Here is a 19,148-nt window from a genome sequence, read left to right as displayed (position 1 = left end):
GTCCAGGTGTTCTATATTTTTTCCCTACTTCAATTTATGTTAGCTGATGACCTAAAACAGCTTTAATGCTTGTAGTGCATTGAGAAAGATTTCTGCGATACACAAAAAAACCCATTCCATGCAGACTCCAGACATGTTCAGATCAGCAGGATTGGTCTTATTCCAGAACATGTTTTCATTACTTACTCAGAAATCTGTTAAAATTTATGAACAAAACGTTTTATAGGACATCTACATTTGGAAAGTGTTTTTCCCTGAGTTCTGCAGCTTTTACACAACAGGTTCTTTTTACTGCATGGTTTTATTTCATGGAATCCCAGACTGGTTTGGGTTGGAAGGGACCTTAAAGCTCATCCAGTCCCACCCCCTGCCATGGGCAGGGACACCTTCCACTAGACCAGGTTGCTCCAAGCCCTGTCCAACCTTTGCTAACCCAGTTTCCTGCTGTCTGTCTCTTTTATAGATGCCATCCATCATTTCACAACAGACATGTAAGTTATAAAGGGTTTTTTATAAAGATTTTGCACAAAACAAGGACCCTCCACACAACACACTGCAATGCACATCTACTCTGTTTATTGTTTCCAGTCCAGGGAAGGAAAGATTTTAAAAGGTCCTGAAGAAGAAAGAAGTTGACAAACTGCCAATGAGAGCCAAACTAGATAATCTTTTCAGGAATTCCTTAAAAAAAAAATCTTCAAGATGAGGAGACATTAAACTTCATAACAGGTTCATCACAAAACCAGGAAAACAAATTGAAGATAAAAATCCCAAAGGAATCCTGGGCACAATGCCCTGTCCCTGGCTCAGCAGCTGCCAATCCTCCCCCAGGTTACATTTCAGCACTGTTTTTAACCCTGAAAGGCAGAGTAGGGGTGGAACACCCAGGAACACAAGCCTGGCTTGCAGTTCTTGGCTCTGGAGGCTACAAAGCCAAGGTGTCAGTGCAGGTGGCCCTGCAAAGGCAGTGGGGATGGGTGTGGACAGCTCCTGTCCCTGTGTGCCCCAACACAGCACCTCTGCCAGCCCTCCACAGGCACAAACCAGTGAAAACATCAGGAGAACCTTCCCGAGCCTCCTCCCTGCTGAGCCCCCGGAGCTCCTGCAAAGCTTCCACTGCTGTGGGGGCCGTTTGTCTGATTGAAATGAGTCTCCTGGGACTGCATTTAATTTAAGTCCCTGAAGTTAACACCATTAGAAGATACATTTCCTTGATGATTAAAAATTAACCACACAAGTATTTCAAAGCTTTTGAAATAACTTCGGACTAATGAAGGACTAATTGCTTCACTACATGTCTTCATATAATAATGTATAAAAAATTGGTGCCAACTGTCTTATGTCAACTTCTGCATCACTTAATTACATGTTTGCCGTCAGTCATCCATAGTCACATTTAAAGCATGAGAATATTCTTATAATTAGTTTTCTGGTTTAGAGCTAGAGACAGCTGAAGGAAGTATTAAAATGTGGTTGACTTTTCTTTTTTACTAACCTGACACAATTATTAGCATCATCTTAGGAATCAACCCCAGGGCTGATTGGATTTGTATCTCTGAGGTTTAAGCCACCATTAGAAAATTCTCAGATTTAGGAGATCTAAGTCCACACATTTCAATTTGTTCCTTCTTATTTTTTGACATATCATGAGCAACATCTTGTTATTTATCAGATTAATATCACTGGAATTTCTTGGGAGCAGAAATCTAACACATGAAATTAGTAGCCAAACACCAACTCTATGTTCATGAAAATAAACACCAAGCAGGACTGGGAAGGAGGCACCTTCATCATGTCCTTACTGATGGGGAAAGTCTGCATGTCCCAAGTATGAGATCAGAATGTAGCAACTGCACAAATGTCATTAGAGACCTACAGAGTGAGCAAATCCTACATAAACAAATCCTGAGTTTCTTGCACAAATGATTAGCTTAAGTTTAAAAGCTGCTTTGTTTCATTGCAGGGTTTTGGAGGGTTTTTTTAAACCGAGCATAAATATGTCACAGTGTCTCTATGTCAGAAGCATCCCAAATACAAATAAATAATTTCAAGAAAAACCTGGCGTATTGAGCTGCTGCTCTCTGGTTCCAAACTCAGGTTCCTGCTTCAGCAAGGCTGGAAGTCAAACCCAGCTGACACTGAACAGATGCTGGAGAGAGACAGAGAACACCAGGAGAACACCAGGGCCTGTTCAGGCACAGTCGAGGGATATGGCAAAGCAGCATCTCAGACTCTGAATTCCCTCCCAGCCTTCTAGAGAATGAAATCCTTATAACAAAACAGAACAAAACACCCACAGAACAGAAAAATCACCATCACAATAAATGTATCTGCATATATAAAAATATAGATGTTTATCTACGGAGCCAAATGTATTTTTCTCAGAAATATTTTATTCTAAAATTGTAGTTCGCTTCTACAAGGAGACAGTCAGGAACACAACTGGGGAGGGTGTGGGGAGGGTTTGAGATTAATGGAAACTAGAAACTGGATCTCAAAAAACTCCTGACACAATTATTCATTTCTGTATTTTTAAACAAAACAGCCAGCTTGATTTTCAGTTCCCCAAAAGAGAGTATTGAACTAAGAGCTTGATTCCACACAGAAAGGGCAGTTCAATGGCAAAGCTGACCCAAGAGTTTTTCAGATCCATAGAACAAACACTTCTGCCTTTACTGTATTGAAATACAACATCCATGGCTCTCAGATTTCAGTTTGCACACATCTGAACTAAGCCTAGGAAGTCACCTTTAAAAAAACACCTTTAGGAAAGTATCCTTCCCCACCCCTAAACATCACATTGCACTCCCTGGAAGAGTTAAATCAAAGACAAAGGTCTTGTAACGCACCAGGACCCGGGAGCCACCAGGACCTCACTACAGGTAGGATTTCTAAGGCTCCTGCTGCCACACACTTGGCTGGAAGGAAAAGGGCCAGAGCACAAACCCCTCCTACAGCATAGCCTAGACCTCCTCTCCAGGATGGAGCAGCAGGACTGGAGCACAAGTGCTGTGAGGAGAGGCTGAGGGAGCTGGGGGTGTTCAGCCTGGAGAAGAGGAGGCTCAGGGGAGACCTCCTGACTCTCTACAACTCCCTGACAGGAGGGGGGAGCAGGTGGGGGTCAGGCTCTGCTCCCAGGAAGCAGCAGTAGGACAAGAGGGCTGAGTCTGAAGTTGTGCCAGGGGAAGTTTAGGTTGGATATTAGGAAGGAATTCTTACAGAGAGGGTGATCAGGCATTGGAATGGGCTGCCCAGGGAGGTGGTGGACATCCCTGGAGGTGTTGAAGGACAGACTGGATGTGGCATCAGTGCCATGGGCTGGGAACCATGGCGGGGTTGGATCAAGGGTTGGACTTGATGATCTCAGAGGTCTTTTCCAACCCAGTTGATTCTGTGATTCTCTGATTCTGTGACAAGTGTGAGCTCACCCTGAGCCCGAGCAATCCTCCCTGAGCTGCTCCTGTGGTTTGTCCCACCCAGCAGGGCAGGGCAGCCCAGCCCTGCAGAGACACAGCTCAGTGAAACCCTTTCCCTGACAGCTCTGAATGCACCCAAACCTTTGGGGATTTCTCTGGGCTTGGGCAGGACATTCCAAACCCATGACATCAATGGATCCTTGTTTGGACTCTAGATGGAGGTTTTTACCCAATTTCTGTCAGCCCAAGGCTTTTGTTTAAACCTAGCAGTTCTCTATTTTTCATATCCAAATTTTGGAATCCAACACTATGGCAATGACTTCAGCCTCTTAACTAATGCAACAATGGGACCCCCACCCACACCCACACACTCCAACCATGATCAGGTGATAAACTTTAAGCAGAGTCTGTTCCACATTTTAATCTATCCCTATTTTAAACCAATGATCTTATTGCCATTTGTACATAAAGGAACCTGTGGGCACTGTTTTCATTAGATTACAAGACATTCTTTATTCAGACATTATCTAATTTCACAGCCACCTGAAGCACACGAGCTGCTCAGGTGCCATTTTCTGCTGATGCTGAATTTGAAATTCCTCAAAAAGGCTGAAAAAAATCACCAGAGGTTGAGGGATTCCAGAATCAGGCAGGGGGGGGAAAGCAGAACATATGACAACTTTTGACACTTGCATTCCTCAGTCCACTCTCTATCACTGTCTAACATGTATTTGTTGAAATAAGATGATAACTCAGAAACCTAATTAAAAAGGCTGCTTAAAGTTCTCCCCTCATCCTTTCCTCAAGTTTTGAAAAAACTTCCCTGAAAAAAAAGGCTTAAAAAATCATGAAGATGCTTTAAACACTAAACTTTGTCTCTATTTAGAGCTACAAATTATTCATTTTACCTTGAAAAGTGATGTATATTTACTGTGAGGGTGTCATGGTTTGAGATAGCCCCAAAATCCAATTCCCTAGCTCCATTCCCCCTCCCACATCTCAACCCAATGTGAGATGGGTTTTTCCAGACAAAACACAACCAGACTCAGAATGGGGGAAAGGGAATATATTACAATGACTGTACAAATAAATATTATAACACATTATACACACGATCACAACTCTCTCTACCATGACATATAGTATTTACAATGGATCAGATCTCTTCTCCCCTCCAAATAAAAGTCCAGGAGGGAAGAAGGACAGATCCCTTCCAGTCCCAAAGCAGGAGTCTCTTCTAAGGCAGCAGGTCTCCTCATCTCATGCATGCAGCAGCTGTGGCTGGCTTTCTACCAGCACTCACGAGGGAGGTATCCAAGCTCCCTCGGCCCCTTGACGCAGGCAAAGGGATCTTCCTCTGTGGGCTACATCACCCCAGACAAAGGTCGCTATCACCACGGTCATATCATGAGCACAGGGGGCTTTGTGACAGTCTGGTATCTTCAGGAGATTCAAGCTCCTTGCAGGGTCTCTGTGCCCTGTTTCAGGTTGCCACCTTGGCAGCAGTGTGAGGGGGGAGCCAAGGTCACCCCCTCTGCATTCCTCTCCGTCCCAGTCCAGCTTCAGGACACTTTTGAGCTTCTCAGCTCCTCTCTCTCTCCGGTGCTGCATGTCTAAAACTCTTCTCCTTAATAGGAGTCCATGTCCCTCCTTTCCAAGAGGGGTCTCAAAGGAGTTTTTGGGGTCTGGTACAGTTCTTACCCCAAAAACTGTCTCTCTGCTGCCGGCTCTCTATCATGGCTCGAGCAACTCTGAGTCTTCTTTAGTTGCATGCTGTTTACTGTTCCTTCAGTTATCTCTTGGCTCTTAGCCACAACCTCTGGACGCTGCCGCCGCTTCTTCTCTGTCTCTGCTCACGGTGGAAAAACATCCCCCAGCTCACAGCTACAGACACATAGTCCAGCTTAACACTGTTCCAAGTCTCTGTAACCCCCAACTGGGGGGGGGGGGGGGGGGGGGGGGGCAGAGGCCCCCCCAGAGGGCTCCTGGCCTCTCTGTGGCTCCTACAACATGGCCACTTCTTCTACTACCCAAACTACAACTCATCTCTTCCATTTGCCTGTGGAATGTTTACATTTTGCAGGAGCGCCCATTGGACAAGAACTTCAAAACTTCCAGGGGTTTCCACCCCTTGGGGGTTACCACTTTTCTTAACCTCTGGGGGGAAAACAAGATTCAAACCACTACAGAGGGTGCAGCATATAAATCACTACAAAATATGCTTTTAGTTTGCAAGTTTGAAACTCAGTAATTTGAGTTGCTTTCAGAAAAAAATTACCAATTTTTGATAGTAGGGTCCCAAAGAAAATGCCATTTCAAAATTTGTATGTAAAATAATTAGTTAATAATAAATTAAGGAGCTGAGGTGATTTTCTCTTCTGTTTTGCTTCTGTCTTCCTTCTCACAACTGAGGTGAGCAGGTGTTCTTGGTTTGGGTAACAAATACAAGTTTTCTAGGTGGGGGAACATAGATCAGGCCATATAAGTAAGTTCAGTAACCTCCACTTCAGAATCTACATTCCTGAAATCAAAGGCATTCATGTAAAGATAGATTTAGGGCTTCATATCATGATTACGAAACAATCCCACCCACTCACCCACCAAATTTCTTCTTAAAATAAGAATAAAATGTTTAAATATGAAATATAATGCATACGAAAAAGAACATTTTCTCTGTCAATACATAAAATGTATAAAGAAGGGGCTTTGATCAGCTTGTATAATGTGTGAAAATTAACTACAGCAAACAACAGTATACTGATGGATATTGTATGTACAAAGGAATCCAGTCAATAAGTTGTTCATGTAATGTCAGTATTTGCCATTTGTATAGAATGCATGAAACACCCTTGCTAATTGTTACCCAACAAAATAGAAAACAAGAAGAGGAATCTGAGGAGTCCAAAACATCACAAGGTTTTTTACCATCATCTTCTCATCACTGAAGATTTGTTTTTGAGGAACATTCTTTCATTGTCCTTCTTTTGGGTCTGTTGTGGAGAATGGGACAGTCTGGAATGGAATTTCAGAGAAAAGGCACTGGGGATGATTCTCTGTTGGAAGGAAGTATCTAAATATAAGACATTTCTCAGATATAACCTCCAATGACTGATGTTGCAACACTGAAGTTGATGAGAGTTTTGGCATCTACATTTGTGAACCCAAGTCAGATGATCCTTCTTTCTCTCTCTCTCTCTCTCTCTCTTCTTTTAGCATTCAAGTCATGGAATTCATGCCAACAAGGACTGCCAAAAAAGTATGTTAATCAGTCCTGGCTCTACAGAGAGCCTTGGAAACTGTAGATATATTAATCACAGTGGGGTTTGTAAGCTGAGAATATATCGATGAGGGAGGGGAGAATAGGCAAGTGGATGTCTTTGCTCACTGCTTGACAAGTTAAGAACCTCACGACACCAAAGCTAAAATTTCAGGGATTAATCAATCTTTATTAAAAGAAAAAAAGGCAACTTTAGTTCTCTTTTATAAAAGTGAAGAGATGTAAATTACTCATGCCATTAAGATGCAAAGTCAAATACAACAGATTTAAAACATAAAATAAAATACCCATAAAATGTTCCTTGTGGTTTGGGCCAGCAGCAGATACAATGAAAGCTGTGTTTCCCAGGGCTCCATGGGACTGAGAGGATTTTAAGCTCTGTGTCATAGAATCAGAGAATCAGCCGGGTTGGAAAAGACCTTTGAGATCATCAAGTCCAGCCCTCAATCCAACCCCGCCGTGGTTCCCAGCCCATGGCACTGATGCCACATCCAGTCTGTCCTTCAACACCTCCAAGGACGGTGACTCCACCACCTCCCTGGGCCACCCATTCCAATGCCTGATCACCCTCTCTGTAAGAATTCCTTCCTAATATCCAACCTAAACTTCCCCTGGCACAACTTCAGACTCAGCCCTCTTGTCCTACTGCTGCTTCCTGGGAGCAGAGCCTGACCCCCACCTGCTCCCCCCTCCTGTCAGGGAGTTGTAGAGAGTCAGGAGGTCTCCCCTGAGCCTCCTCTTCTCCAGGCTGAACACCCCCAGCTCCCTCAGCCTCTCCTCATGGGAATTGTGCTCCAGTCCCTTCCCCAGCCTCGTTGCTCTTCTCTGGACCTGCTCCAGCCCCTCCATGTCCTTCCTGAGCTGAGGGCCCAGAATTGGACACAGCACTCCAGGGGTGGCCTCACCAGCACTGAGTCCAGGCCAAGAATCACTTCCCTGGACCTGTTGGTCACACTGGTCCTGATCCAGGCCAGGATCCATTGGCCCTCTTGGCCACCTGGGCACACTCTGGCTCATGTTCACTTCCTGTTGATCCACACTCCCAGGTCCCTTCCTGCCTGGCTGCTCTCCAGCCACCCTGTCCCAGCCCGTGGGGCTGCAGGGGGGAGTTGTGACCAAAGTACAGGACCTGGCCCTTGGCTTTGCTGAACCTCATCCCGTTGGAATCAGCCCAACTCTCCAGCCTGTCCAGGTCCCTCTGCAGAGCCCTCACCTAATGCTGCTCAGAGCCAAGGCTGCAGGGTGTGGATGGGATGGTTCCCAGTGTCTCACGGGTTCATCCATCCACAACTGCTGCTCAGGGGAAAGCAAAAGTAGGAATAGAATTAGAGGAAAAGCTTTTCCTGTGTATCCTGTGCAATAAACCCTGTTAAAATGCCAGGTAGTATTTCCACCAGCAAAACTCACGTAGCAGACCCTTACTCCATTTACTTGAATTTTACTACTATTTATGAATGAAGAAAGAAACAAACATGCAGATAGAGATTGAATACACTAACATCCCTCAAAATAATACCATTCACAGATTTGGGCAAAAAATGAGAAAATTTTTTAATATTGTTGTGTAAGAGCAATGAGATGGAGTTGTGTCAAAATAGATCTAAGATGAATCATTCAACTACCCTGCTTAAAAATCCTGACAGTCAATACCAGAGTTGTCCCAGCCTGCTTTGGTTTTAATTAGTAAGTACTTCTAAGTGAACAGCACCAAACAGGCAACAGAATTTCATGTGCATTTCCTCTGAGAACTTTTCCAAAGATCTGGTTGTTGCTAAAGAACAATTCAGTGTCTAGAGATCAACATAGACAACAAAATTAAAAATGGTGACTAGGTAAAATATTATGATTGAGTAAAACACAAATGCACACCATCCAGGTCATTTTACCTGCACCAAAAAAACCAGCAACCCCCTGAATAAACAAGCCTGCACTATATCGTGTGTGCATTTCCACACCCGACTGCATCCGCTGTCACAATTTTTAGGTTTCTTTCTGCTGGCACAATTTTTAGGTTTTTTCCCCCAGTGAAATATCTGCTCCCTGATGTTCAGAATTATTGTCCACAAGTGTTCAGTGTCAAGGTATGGAATGTCAAAAAGTTGCAAATATTAAGTGATAATTTTCGTGTCCTAAACTAAAATTAGTAAATATACATTTGAATTTTATCAGCCCAGTCCCGGTATATCTGTGTCTGCAGATGAGAAAATACAGGCCAAATCCTTGTCCTACTGAATTCATGAAGGATTTTGGGGTCAGTGGCAGTGAAAACATGTCTCTTTGCTCCAGTGTTACTAATAGTATTTGCATACACAAGTTGTAGCCTATATTCAAAATTACCAACTTCTCCAGTGCTCAGGACAGTTTGTTCAAGACAAATGAACACATAGCCAGGAATTTTACCAACTTTTTCTTGATCATCAGAAATAAGATGCACAATTCCTTATGGGAACAAGTTCACTTTTGTACCATAATTTTGAGAGCTGCAGGGCCCTGCAGTAGAGAAATAACCTCAAGAACAGCACACAATTGCAGCTCTGCATTGTTCCCCTTTCCAGTAATTAAGCCTCATCCTTCCCCTTAATAAATAAATAATGAACTGCAAAAACTTTAATATGGAATTAAAAGTAAAATGAACACAACCTTAAGGGACATTTCTGGATATACATTTAATTTTACTGTGAGACCAAACAGGGATGGCGCAAGGAGGACAGTCACAGTTTGACTAACAAATTATGGTTTTAGCAGGGAGGCAGATTTGCTCCCAGCAGAGACACATTTAAGAAAGTCCTGACATGAGGCAGTTGTTGCCCTCAGGTGCAATTCCTTAACCTTTATGAAGTGCAAAGTTTGAACCTGGGATTGCTATTCTGCAATTAAAATAATTGTAAAATAGCTATTGTACCGTGTGTGCACAAAGAAGCAACTCAAGGTTACAAGGGTAAGCTGAGATTTTTCTAATTTTTAACCTTTGAGACCCAACTTTTAAAAAACCTGAAAAGCTGTAAAGCAATTTTTTAACCTTGATATTAGGAAGATAAAAGGCTTTTCCTAATATGTATTTAGAGCTGGCAAAATAGCTTTATTCAAGCTTATCTCGTACAACTCTGCTCAGAGACAAGGTGCTGTACATTATTTAAATGGCCCTGTGTTCTGCAGATAAATGCTGGCAAAAGGGAGCAGGTCACACAGCTCCAAGTACCAGGTTTATTTTGAGATGAGCACTCTGAAGCACAATGCCCAGAGGAAGCTGGGGCAGATCATACTGACAAGTGACAGACACTGGTGCAGTCCACCAGCTCCAAGAGTGGGAATGAAAGGGCAGAGCCCCAGGGAGCTGCTGCTGGGCAGGAGACACAGCCCTCACGGGATTCTGGAATTTGGACAAGATCTCCAAGATCATGGAGTCCAGCCTTTGTCCCATCCCCACCTTGTCACTCAGACCAGAGCACTGAGTGCCACGGCCAGTCACTCCTTGGACACCTCCAGAAAACAGGTCTGAAAATAGAGCCATAACAGTGTATCCCTACCTTCACCACCAGTGTATCCCTGCCTTCACCACCAGTGTGTCCCTACCTTCCATAGTGCTCAGGCAACTTAAAATGGTAGATCTCAAACACCCTCACAAACAGAAAGTATTAGAAGTGAAACATCAATAACGTTTCCTAAAAAGCAATTGAGTGTCTTGGTTTATGGAGTGGAACCTCCTCATTAGTTAGAGAATCCTCTCACCACTGAGTGTGGGGCTCCATGGAAGTTTAGATGAAATCCAAGATACCTCTTTTCCAAACTTTGGTTTCCAGAACTTCTGCTTATTAGAGGCATTTGAAACCCACTTAAAGGACTGAAAAGGAGATGCTTTGAGCTTGGCAAGAGACAACAATAATGAGGATAAACTTTGATTCCCATTCTGCAAACATGTGTGGGGACACAATTACACAGGGAGCTGCTTCACCCACTAAATTCCCTCTCAGAGGGACGGTTCAGGAATGGCAAGGGAGCTGCTGCTCGTGCTCTCACACAGATGGGGGGGAGAAGGACTCAGCAGACAATCCCATGCAGCAGCTGAATTAGGAGTTCAACAGAGCCAAGAAGAGGGGTTATGGTGTTTAGTGTCTCCCAGTAAGGGAAAATAGCTGAATTTTAATTCTTGGGCTGGAAATAACTCAGTGCAGTTGAACTTTCAGTAGCAGTTCTACCAGACAGCTGCCAGGGCTCAGGCTCTCCTCACCACACACTCCTGTGTCCCTCACAAACAGCACAACCACACAGAGATCCAGGTTAGGGAACGACTTGGTAGAAAATAAACTCAGAGCCTTTCTGATCCAGCTTAATATACAAGAGCTCTTATCCCATTCTCAACAGCAGTGTGAGTGCCAGTATGAGGAAGAAGGAAGAACCAGGGGCAAGGCTCTGAAGCCAGAACTTCAATCAGGAGTTATGTGTCCCAGTGGATTTGAAGCTGTACCCCTGCTTAGCCCTGCTTGATTCTGAGCCAGAGGGACAGAATGTCTCCTACCCAGTCCCATTGCAGGGATATCCCACCTGCCTGGCACACATGGATATGATTGTGCATCCCTTGGGAGAGGATGGAAGGCAAAGGCTTTCTGGCAGGATGCTGCAGGAACCTCCACCGTTCAGAGACCACTCCTCTTGCAGCATCACTTTCCTGAACAGGGCAAGATTCTGTTTTACAAAGGGCAAAAAGTAAAAACATAACTGCAGCCTTGAGGTTAAATGACACACAAGCTGAGGAATGCTAAACAAAGTGTAGCTGTGCTCTAATCATTCCCTACACCACAAGCACATAAAGGTCTGTTCATCCTGTCTGGAATGATTATATTTCTATAATATTCCTTGAAGAATGTAACTATGATGAATGTTTTAAATAATGAGCCAGGTCCACATTCCAGATGAAACTTTGCTTTCACCTGTGCTTTTAGACCTCATGTGGTTATATTCAAACCTAAACATCCCACAAGAGTCAGAAACAAAACACACCATTTTGGACAAAAGATGGTGAGGTGACCTTTCCCACCTATAGCTTAACACAAAGAATTGGAGTTTTTTCGTAAAATTCTTTGAGAATATATATATATATTTATATATATATATATATACCTATATATATACCACTGCATAAACCGTACAGGAGTTTAAAGTTTTAGAAATTGTCATCTGACCATCCCACAGATGTGAAAGTTAAAGCTATTTCTTAATTTCCTGTCAGACATAATTTTTGTTATTTTTGGAAGTACCTTCTGTTTTGGCCATTCTAATCCTGGTTGGGGTGTCTGCTGGCAGCCCTTGAGCACATCACTCCAGGATTACAATCCTGGGATTTACAGCAGTGCAAACAAACAGCAAAGCAGGACCAGCAGCAACTTTCCCTTCCCTCTCAATGCAAATGAGAGATAAGGTCTCAGCTCCTTCTCGATTCCACAACCCCAGACAGTCTTTCCAAGGTGGAACTGCCTTCAGCTGGCACAAATCCTAGGCTCTTATTCTGGCTTTATGGGGCTTTTCACTGCTCCAGCTGTCAAACCAGTGACAGTTGAGGATGGCTTGTTGATGTGCAGTCTGGAAAAGGTTGAACAAGGCTGGGACCATCTGAGCTCAGTTTTACTTCTCATCCTGCTCGAACTGTCACACTGGATGTGTTTCCTTCTAACACTTCAGGGTAGAGAGAACTCCACAGTGGGTCTGAGAGGTTCAAGATAAGTTCATTAAGCCACTTTGTTAATCATCTCCATGAATTGTGCTCTCATTTCTTATGAGGCTCTGTGTAATAGATTTTATAAAACCTTAATGGAAATCTAATTAGAGCCAAAAGTCTTTGAAAGATTTCATTCTTTTTTTTTTCCTTCTTTCCCCTCCTCCTTTTTTTCCCCTTTTAATTACGTATTGTAGGAAGGGACAAAAAGGGGCAGTAAAAAAGAACAGTCTAGAATAAGCTTCAAATTGTCAGCATTTTTCTTTCATATTCATGTGCATCCACAGCAGAAAAGTTAATAAAATTGTTGATGTTCCTCTGTCCTGATACTACACTGCAGGAATGGCTACAGCAGGAGATACTTGGACAACAGTCCCAGCACCAGACTCTCACAGCTCTTCTTCAAACAGGTCAGTATTCCACTAATGAACTCAATGAACAAATAAAAATGTTACTTTTCAAAGCTGCATTTCAAGGATGTCACTGCACAGCTCTCACTGACAGCACAGCTGAGATCAGTCCCATCTCAAAGGCATCTTAGTCATTCCCCCTTTCCTCCAGCCAGAAATTCTGCACCAAGTTTTGGGGTGGATACCTTAACATGCAAACACAGACTGTGGCTCCCAAACTCACTGCTGTGGGATTCATATCATACAGGAAATGAAATTGTTTTTAGGGAGGTAATAAACACTCATCAGGTGACTACTCTGTCACCTAAACAGTCCAAAGATTATTTCAATAGACATTTCATTAGGGAAGGTACAGTTCCATATTTTATTTCACACACAGTTATTGCTCCCACAGCCTCTTTTTGTGGCCAGATAGTGACAGGGAAGGGTTTTAAACGGCCAAAGGGCAGAGTTAGATTGGATATGGGGAAGAAATTGTTCCCTGTGAGGGTGGGGAGGCCCTGGCACAGGTTGCCCAGAGGAGCTGTGGCTGCTCCTGGATCCCTGGAAGTGTCCAAGGCCAGGTTGGAGGGGGCTTGGAGCAACCTGGGCTAGTGGGAGGTGTCCCTGCCCATGGCAGGGGGTGGCACTGGATGGGTTTTAAGGTCCCTTCCAACCCAAACCAGTCTGGGATTCTGTTTGAACAGGTGATCTGCTTGATGGAAAGACACAGAGCTACTGATTCTACCTCAAAAAAAGTAAAATCAGTGAAAAATGCAGTGTGTTTAAGACATTGATTTTGTACAATGCCAGTATTTTGCAATTGATTTAAATATCATGAGCTCAATACATGATTCACCAATGCACATATATATGGCAGGAAATACCATTACTTCAAATATTTGTGGGTTTCATGTAAATATGGAGAGGAAATGGCTTTTATATAACACAATTCTGTATGTCATCTTACTCAAAAATAGAAGCAAAAAGGAATTATTTTTCAAATCTTACCTCTTTCACTTAATACCCTTGTTTCTAAATATGCAAAAGTAAAGAGTCTTTAAGAACACAAAGGGAGGTTTGAGCTCTTTTTTTCCCCCCAGAAGTACATTTGTGTGACATAGGGATTTTTTTGCTTGTTTTCTTTGGAATGCTTTTTCCCCACCTCCCTGGAAAAGCCAGGTTTTCCAGCCAGTTTTAACGGTGAAGAAGCTCAGCTTGACTACTAATAGACTCTTCAACATATCCAAACATGCATGTAGAATACAAATACAGCCACTCTATTATTGCTTGTTATTACGTAAGAGGATCTAGAGAGAAGAGCACTGCAAGCCTTTACCCCTCACCTGAACATTATGCAGGATGTCAAAGACCTTGAGGGATCGGAATAATTAAATCAATTTGTACTGTGATTCAACAGACACAAATGACAAATAGTCTTGGCTGAAAGGAACAAACAAATGCACCAGCAGGGAGCCAAATCCTGAGGTCTTTGTTCAGCCTTAATCTGGCAACTCCCACTGAGATCAAGTGACTTTGCTGGAAGAGGAGAGTTCCAACTGAAGGAGGCCGTGAGGATTTTCCCGTGAATAGATTCTGTACAGGAGCATCACAGAGACAGAGCTGGGTGTCAGGGTGGATAATACACCAAATACAAGTTAACAATACAACACTGTCACATAAAAAGTGAATGCTATTTAGGTCACTGCACTAAGCATGTAAAATAAGCACGATTATCCCAGTCCCATTAGATCTCAGCTGGAGTGCCTGTGTTTGGGAGCAGCGTGCTCAGGAGATGGACAGATCAGAGAGACTTCAGAGAAAAGCATCTAAGATGATAAAAGGTTTGGAAAATAAAACCTGTACTCTGAGAAAACACCACATGTTAAGAAAACTTTAGAAAGATTCTAAATGGAAAAAGTAAGGAAGTCACTGCAACAAAGTTATCGCGGTTCAATGAGATAAAATTGTTTTCTAAAGTATTTCTAGCATAAAAAGTCACTCGTGCCATGCAGGAAAGTATGTAATACTTTCATCTACTGTCCAATACATATTCATCTACTGCCCAAACTTTTGCAGTTTGGTGGTAAAATTGTAAATTAAGACTATTACTTAGTGTTGATCTCCCCTGTCCCATCCAAGCCACCAATTCCACAGATTCAGCAATACAACATTTTTGGGGAAGTAATGCTACAGAATATCAAGGGTAGTAGATTGGAGCCTGTTGACTTCAGTCCACTTTAAAATCACAGAATCATTTAGCTTGGAAAACACCTTCGAGGTTTTGAAGTCCAATGATTAACTCCGCACCACCAAGGCCACCACTGACCCATGTCCCCAAGTGCCACATCTACATGTCTTTAAATCCCTCCAGGGACAGGGGCTCCACTCCTGCCCTGGGAAGCTGTGCTGGGGCTGGACAACCCTTTCCATGAAGAAATGTTTCCTGATATCCAACCTGACCCTCCCCTGGCACAGCTTGAGGTCGTTTCTTCTCCTCCTGTCCCTTGTTCCCTGGGAGTAGAGCCTGACCCCCACCTCACCACCACCTTCTTCCAGGTTGTTGCAGAGCCAGAAGGTCCCCCCTGAGCCTCCTCTTCTCCAGGCTGAGCCCCTCCAGCTCCCTCAGCCCCTCCTGCTGCTCCAGCCCCTTCCCCAGCTCCACTTCCTCGCTTTCTGCCATGCTTCCCAGATCTTTAAGATTTGTAAAACCTCAGATGTTTAAAACCTCCTTTGAGCACATTTTCAATGCCCAGAATGAACAGATCCATTATGGCAGAGTGCTGGAAAAACAGTCTTACATTTACCCTTAACACTTTGGGTGTATTTGACCCATCCAAAGGAAGGACTTGGTGCCTGTTGGGATGGTCACTGTGCCACTGACCCGGCCCCATTCCAGCTCAGCACCCCAAATCCACCTCAGAGCCGTGCCAACACTGAGCTGCATCCCTGCTAATTAAAAACAGAAAAGCAGGAGGGAGAAACTAAAGACAGACTAATTAGATCAGGAAGAGAATCCCACTGAGGTGTCAAAAGTGTTCCCTGGACTTTCACAGATGGCTCTGCAGAGCTGCACTGCCCAGTGAAACAGTGGGCATTTTATTCCTTTCCAGGAATAAAATGATGTGCAATAAGAAACCTTTCTAATGGGGTGAGAGGAAGCAAAGAGTATAGTGAATCCAAACAAAAATCACAGTGGATTCAGGCACAGATTTTAAGAGTGAGGGCAAGCAAACTGGAGCAAACTACCAAGAGAGATGATTAGAAAACTTCAATACATGATTTCATTTTTTTCCCCTCGGGTAGAGTTGTAAACTCACATACGAGTGTCCTGCCAGGCTCAACACAGCAATAACTTACAGATGAAGTCATAAAAGAAACCATAATAGATTTTCTGTGTCCTTTTGGCCTTAATACTTACTAACCTAAATTAAAAATGTATTTGATGCTGTACTGCAGGTCTGGAAAATATAGGGTTTTTTACATTGACTCCAAGCACGGGGGAAGTGACACACTGCTTTTTAAGTGCCCTTTCAACTGAATACAGGAATACAACTTTGTGTGGGAGGAAAATTGAGAACACTGCAATATGCATGGTAGGAATAAACAGCAGCTGCCTGCATAGACACAAAGCCCACCACCAAATTCCAGGTCAGGATACCAGGCTGCCCTTCCCTCCAAGGGATTTACTGTCTGTGTGTGGCAGAGTGAAATGAGGAGGTAAAGCAGGACACAGTGTTGGCACTGCACAAGAAAAGCACTTATTTCCCCAGGTATGGATGAAAAATTGTATTATTTATATGGCAGTGGTGACACAGGAGGCATTGTGAGCATAAGGGACTATTTCAGGATACGTGCAACCCAACCAAAACTGAGCTGTGGCCATACTTTGCTACTCTACTGGAACTCGGGGTTGAAGTTTGTTCCACCTTTTCTCAGCATTTCAGAGAGTATTCTGTCTTTGTTTTGTGGAGACTTACATAGGCACCTCCAGGGCAATTGTAATTAGCTGTGCTAAATTAGTCTGCTGTAAGGGGGCTTTTCAGTCACCAAGCCAAGCAAGGGAGAGGCAGAGGGGCTGAGCCCTTCCCTCCCTCAGTCCCTAAACCCAGGATCCCACTCTCCTGCCCGGGTTAAAGCAGGGCTGCCACAGGCAGTGCAGCGAGAACAGAGTCCCAAAGCCTGGCCCCCTCCTCGTTCCATAAGGCAGGGAAGTGCAGCTCTCCAGCTCCCTGCCTCCAGCAGATGGTTGTGCTATGAAAAGAGCAGAACAAGCGGGGTTGTTTCCTTGGCAGCCTTGTCTTTAACCCACGTTCACAAAAGTCAGGAAAGAACACTGAACTCTCCCCAAGGCCAGATCACTTCCCCCACATTAATCATTCACTTTACTCCTCATTTCTGTTTGTAGGTTCAGTATTCAGAGGCAAAATAGTCTTATTCTGGTTTATCTTCTGTAGTAGTGTTTCTCTGGCAATATTTTGTATCCACAAAGGTACAACTCAGAGTATCTGCAGCTTGATTTATACCTACTGTGTGACACGCTCAAAAACCCACAGCTTATGTTCCCAAGTGACTGAGTGACAGAATAAGACCAAGTTTTAAACTTGAAATCTGCACTCACAAAGGGAAATCTGTGTTTAAAACTTTCCCATAATCCTGTTCATCTGCTGTTCAAGACTGGTATTAACTCCACTTTCAAATTAAAGCTGACCTAGGCCTCCTAGCTGTGATCAGTCCTGTACTATATGTCTTGGGAAATTATTTTCTCAATTTCAGCAAAGGACTACAGACCTTTCACCAAAAAAACAGGTGTTCTGTATTTTCTGGGGATGCAAATTAACAATTTCACAGTTTCTTTAACATTTCAAGTGCAAAACCAAAGGCTTGGGTCCAAGGAAATATATATTCCGTCATTTTATTTTTACCACCAAATTAAAATGTTACAGATTATTATCCCCAAACATCTTTCCTATAATAAGCAGAAGTATTCTGAATCAAGGCCTCTGATGAATTTTACAGGATCAAAAGAAAAATCTCAATTGTTTTAGACAACTGTATAGCACATAACAGATATGTATGTACATATGTATGTACATATATATTAAATTATGCTACACATATATTAAACAAACACATTTGACTTAGCAGAATGTGGAATCAGACATTTCAGTTTTCCCTCAACAATACAGTAAGAAATATAATTTTAGAATATTATTAACTGTCAAAGTATAAAACCAAACCAACTAAACAAAAAACCCAGTCAAAATTATTTCCCTCCTAGGAAATAGGGCAAGATCCCTCACACCTGCTATTCCTGGGTTGGTTAAAGTCTATAAAGAAAAATGAAACAGAAATCAATACTAAAAGGCCATTTTAAAAGTGAAAGGACAGGAATTTGCCTTAAAATTTCAAATTATTATTATTTCTTAAAGAGGGAAAAAAAAAAAGTGGCAACATTTCATTCCTTGTATTTCTAATTTATTTACTGAGTGAAGACCCAGAATACATATCCATGGCTTTTTTTAAGATTCTAAAATTCGTCCTAGATTTGTGTTGTCTTTTCTAGCAGCATACATTTCATTTTAAGAAACATCTTACCTGTCTGCACCCATGTGCATGCAGGTACTATGGATAGTTCCTTATTCTGATTACATATTTTTCAGCCTTTTGCAAATCAGCAAAATATTCCTGCACAGAGGACCTACAGAGATCCAAATCAAACAGAAATCTCAGTAAGAACATGGGAAAAGTTTGACTTGCATTTTCTTCAGTCAAAAAAAATATTAATGTCGAAGAATACAAATGAGAATTCTGTGTAGTTCTACGACAGTTTCACTGTGATTTCAGTAATTCAGCACTAGAAAGGCAAAGGGCCAACTAATCAACACTTCTGCTGCTTGCAACTATTCCCAGAAGTAACATCACATAATGTTACCAGTTGCTACTTGATTAAGTCATTCTGAAGAATCCCTGCTGGGACAGAGGCTGCCCATTATTCACAAGGTATTTCAGGTAGCATATGATGAATATTTCAGGAGCTTTTTTTGTATACCACAAGTTTCCTGGAAAGTTCTGTTGACAAAGTTTACATACTTTGTGGTATAAAATGTATACCACAAGCTTAGAAACACACACATTAAAAAAAAAAAAAAAAAAAAAAAAGAGAAAAAAAAAGAAAAAGAAAAAGGAAAAAGAAAGAGAAAGAGAAAGAGAGAGAAAGAGAAAGAGAAAGAGAAAGAGAAAGAGAAAGAGAAAGAGAAAGAGAAAGAGAAAGAGAAAGAGAAAGAGAAAGAGAAAAAGGAAAAAGGAAAAAGGAAAAGGAAAAGGAAAAGGAAAAGGAAAAGGAAAAGGAAAAG

The 19,148-nt window shown here is 42.6% G+C and overlaps 1 long non-coding RNA gene across 3 annotated transcripts in view; it reads right to left on the bottom strand.

Moving 5' to 3' along the window:
* The window catches only part of LOC113957561, a 94,695-nt gene that overhangs the window by 16,549 nt on the left and 58,998 nt on the right, over window positions 1-19,148 (bottom strand). For all 3 annotated transcript variants that reach the window (XR_003531210.1, XR_003531213.1, XR_003531211.1), the window contains one exon: window positions 18,391-18,493. This is a non-coding gene — a long non-coding RNA (uncharacterized LOC113957561). The remainder of the gene's footprint in view (window positions 1-18,390; window positions 18,494-19,148) is intronic.

The sequence above is a fragment of the Corapipo altera genome, unplaced genomic scaffold, assembly GCF_003945725.1.
Source record: "Corapipo altera isolate COAL_440 unplaced genomic scaffold, ASM394572v1 141, whole genome shotgun sequence".
NCBI lineage: Eukaryota > Metazoa > Chordata > Aves > Passeriformes > Pipridae > Corapipo > Corapipo altera.
This window is presented reverse-complemented; position numbering and strand designations above follow the sequence as displayed.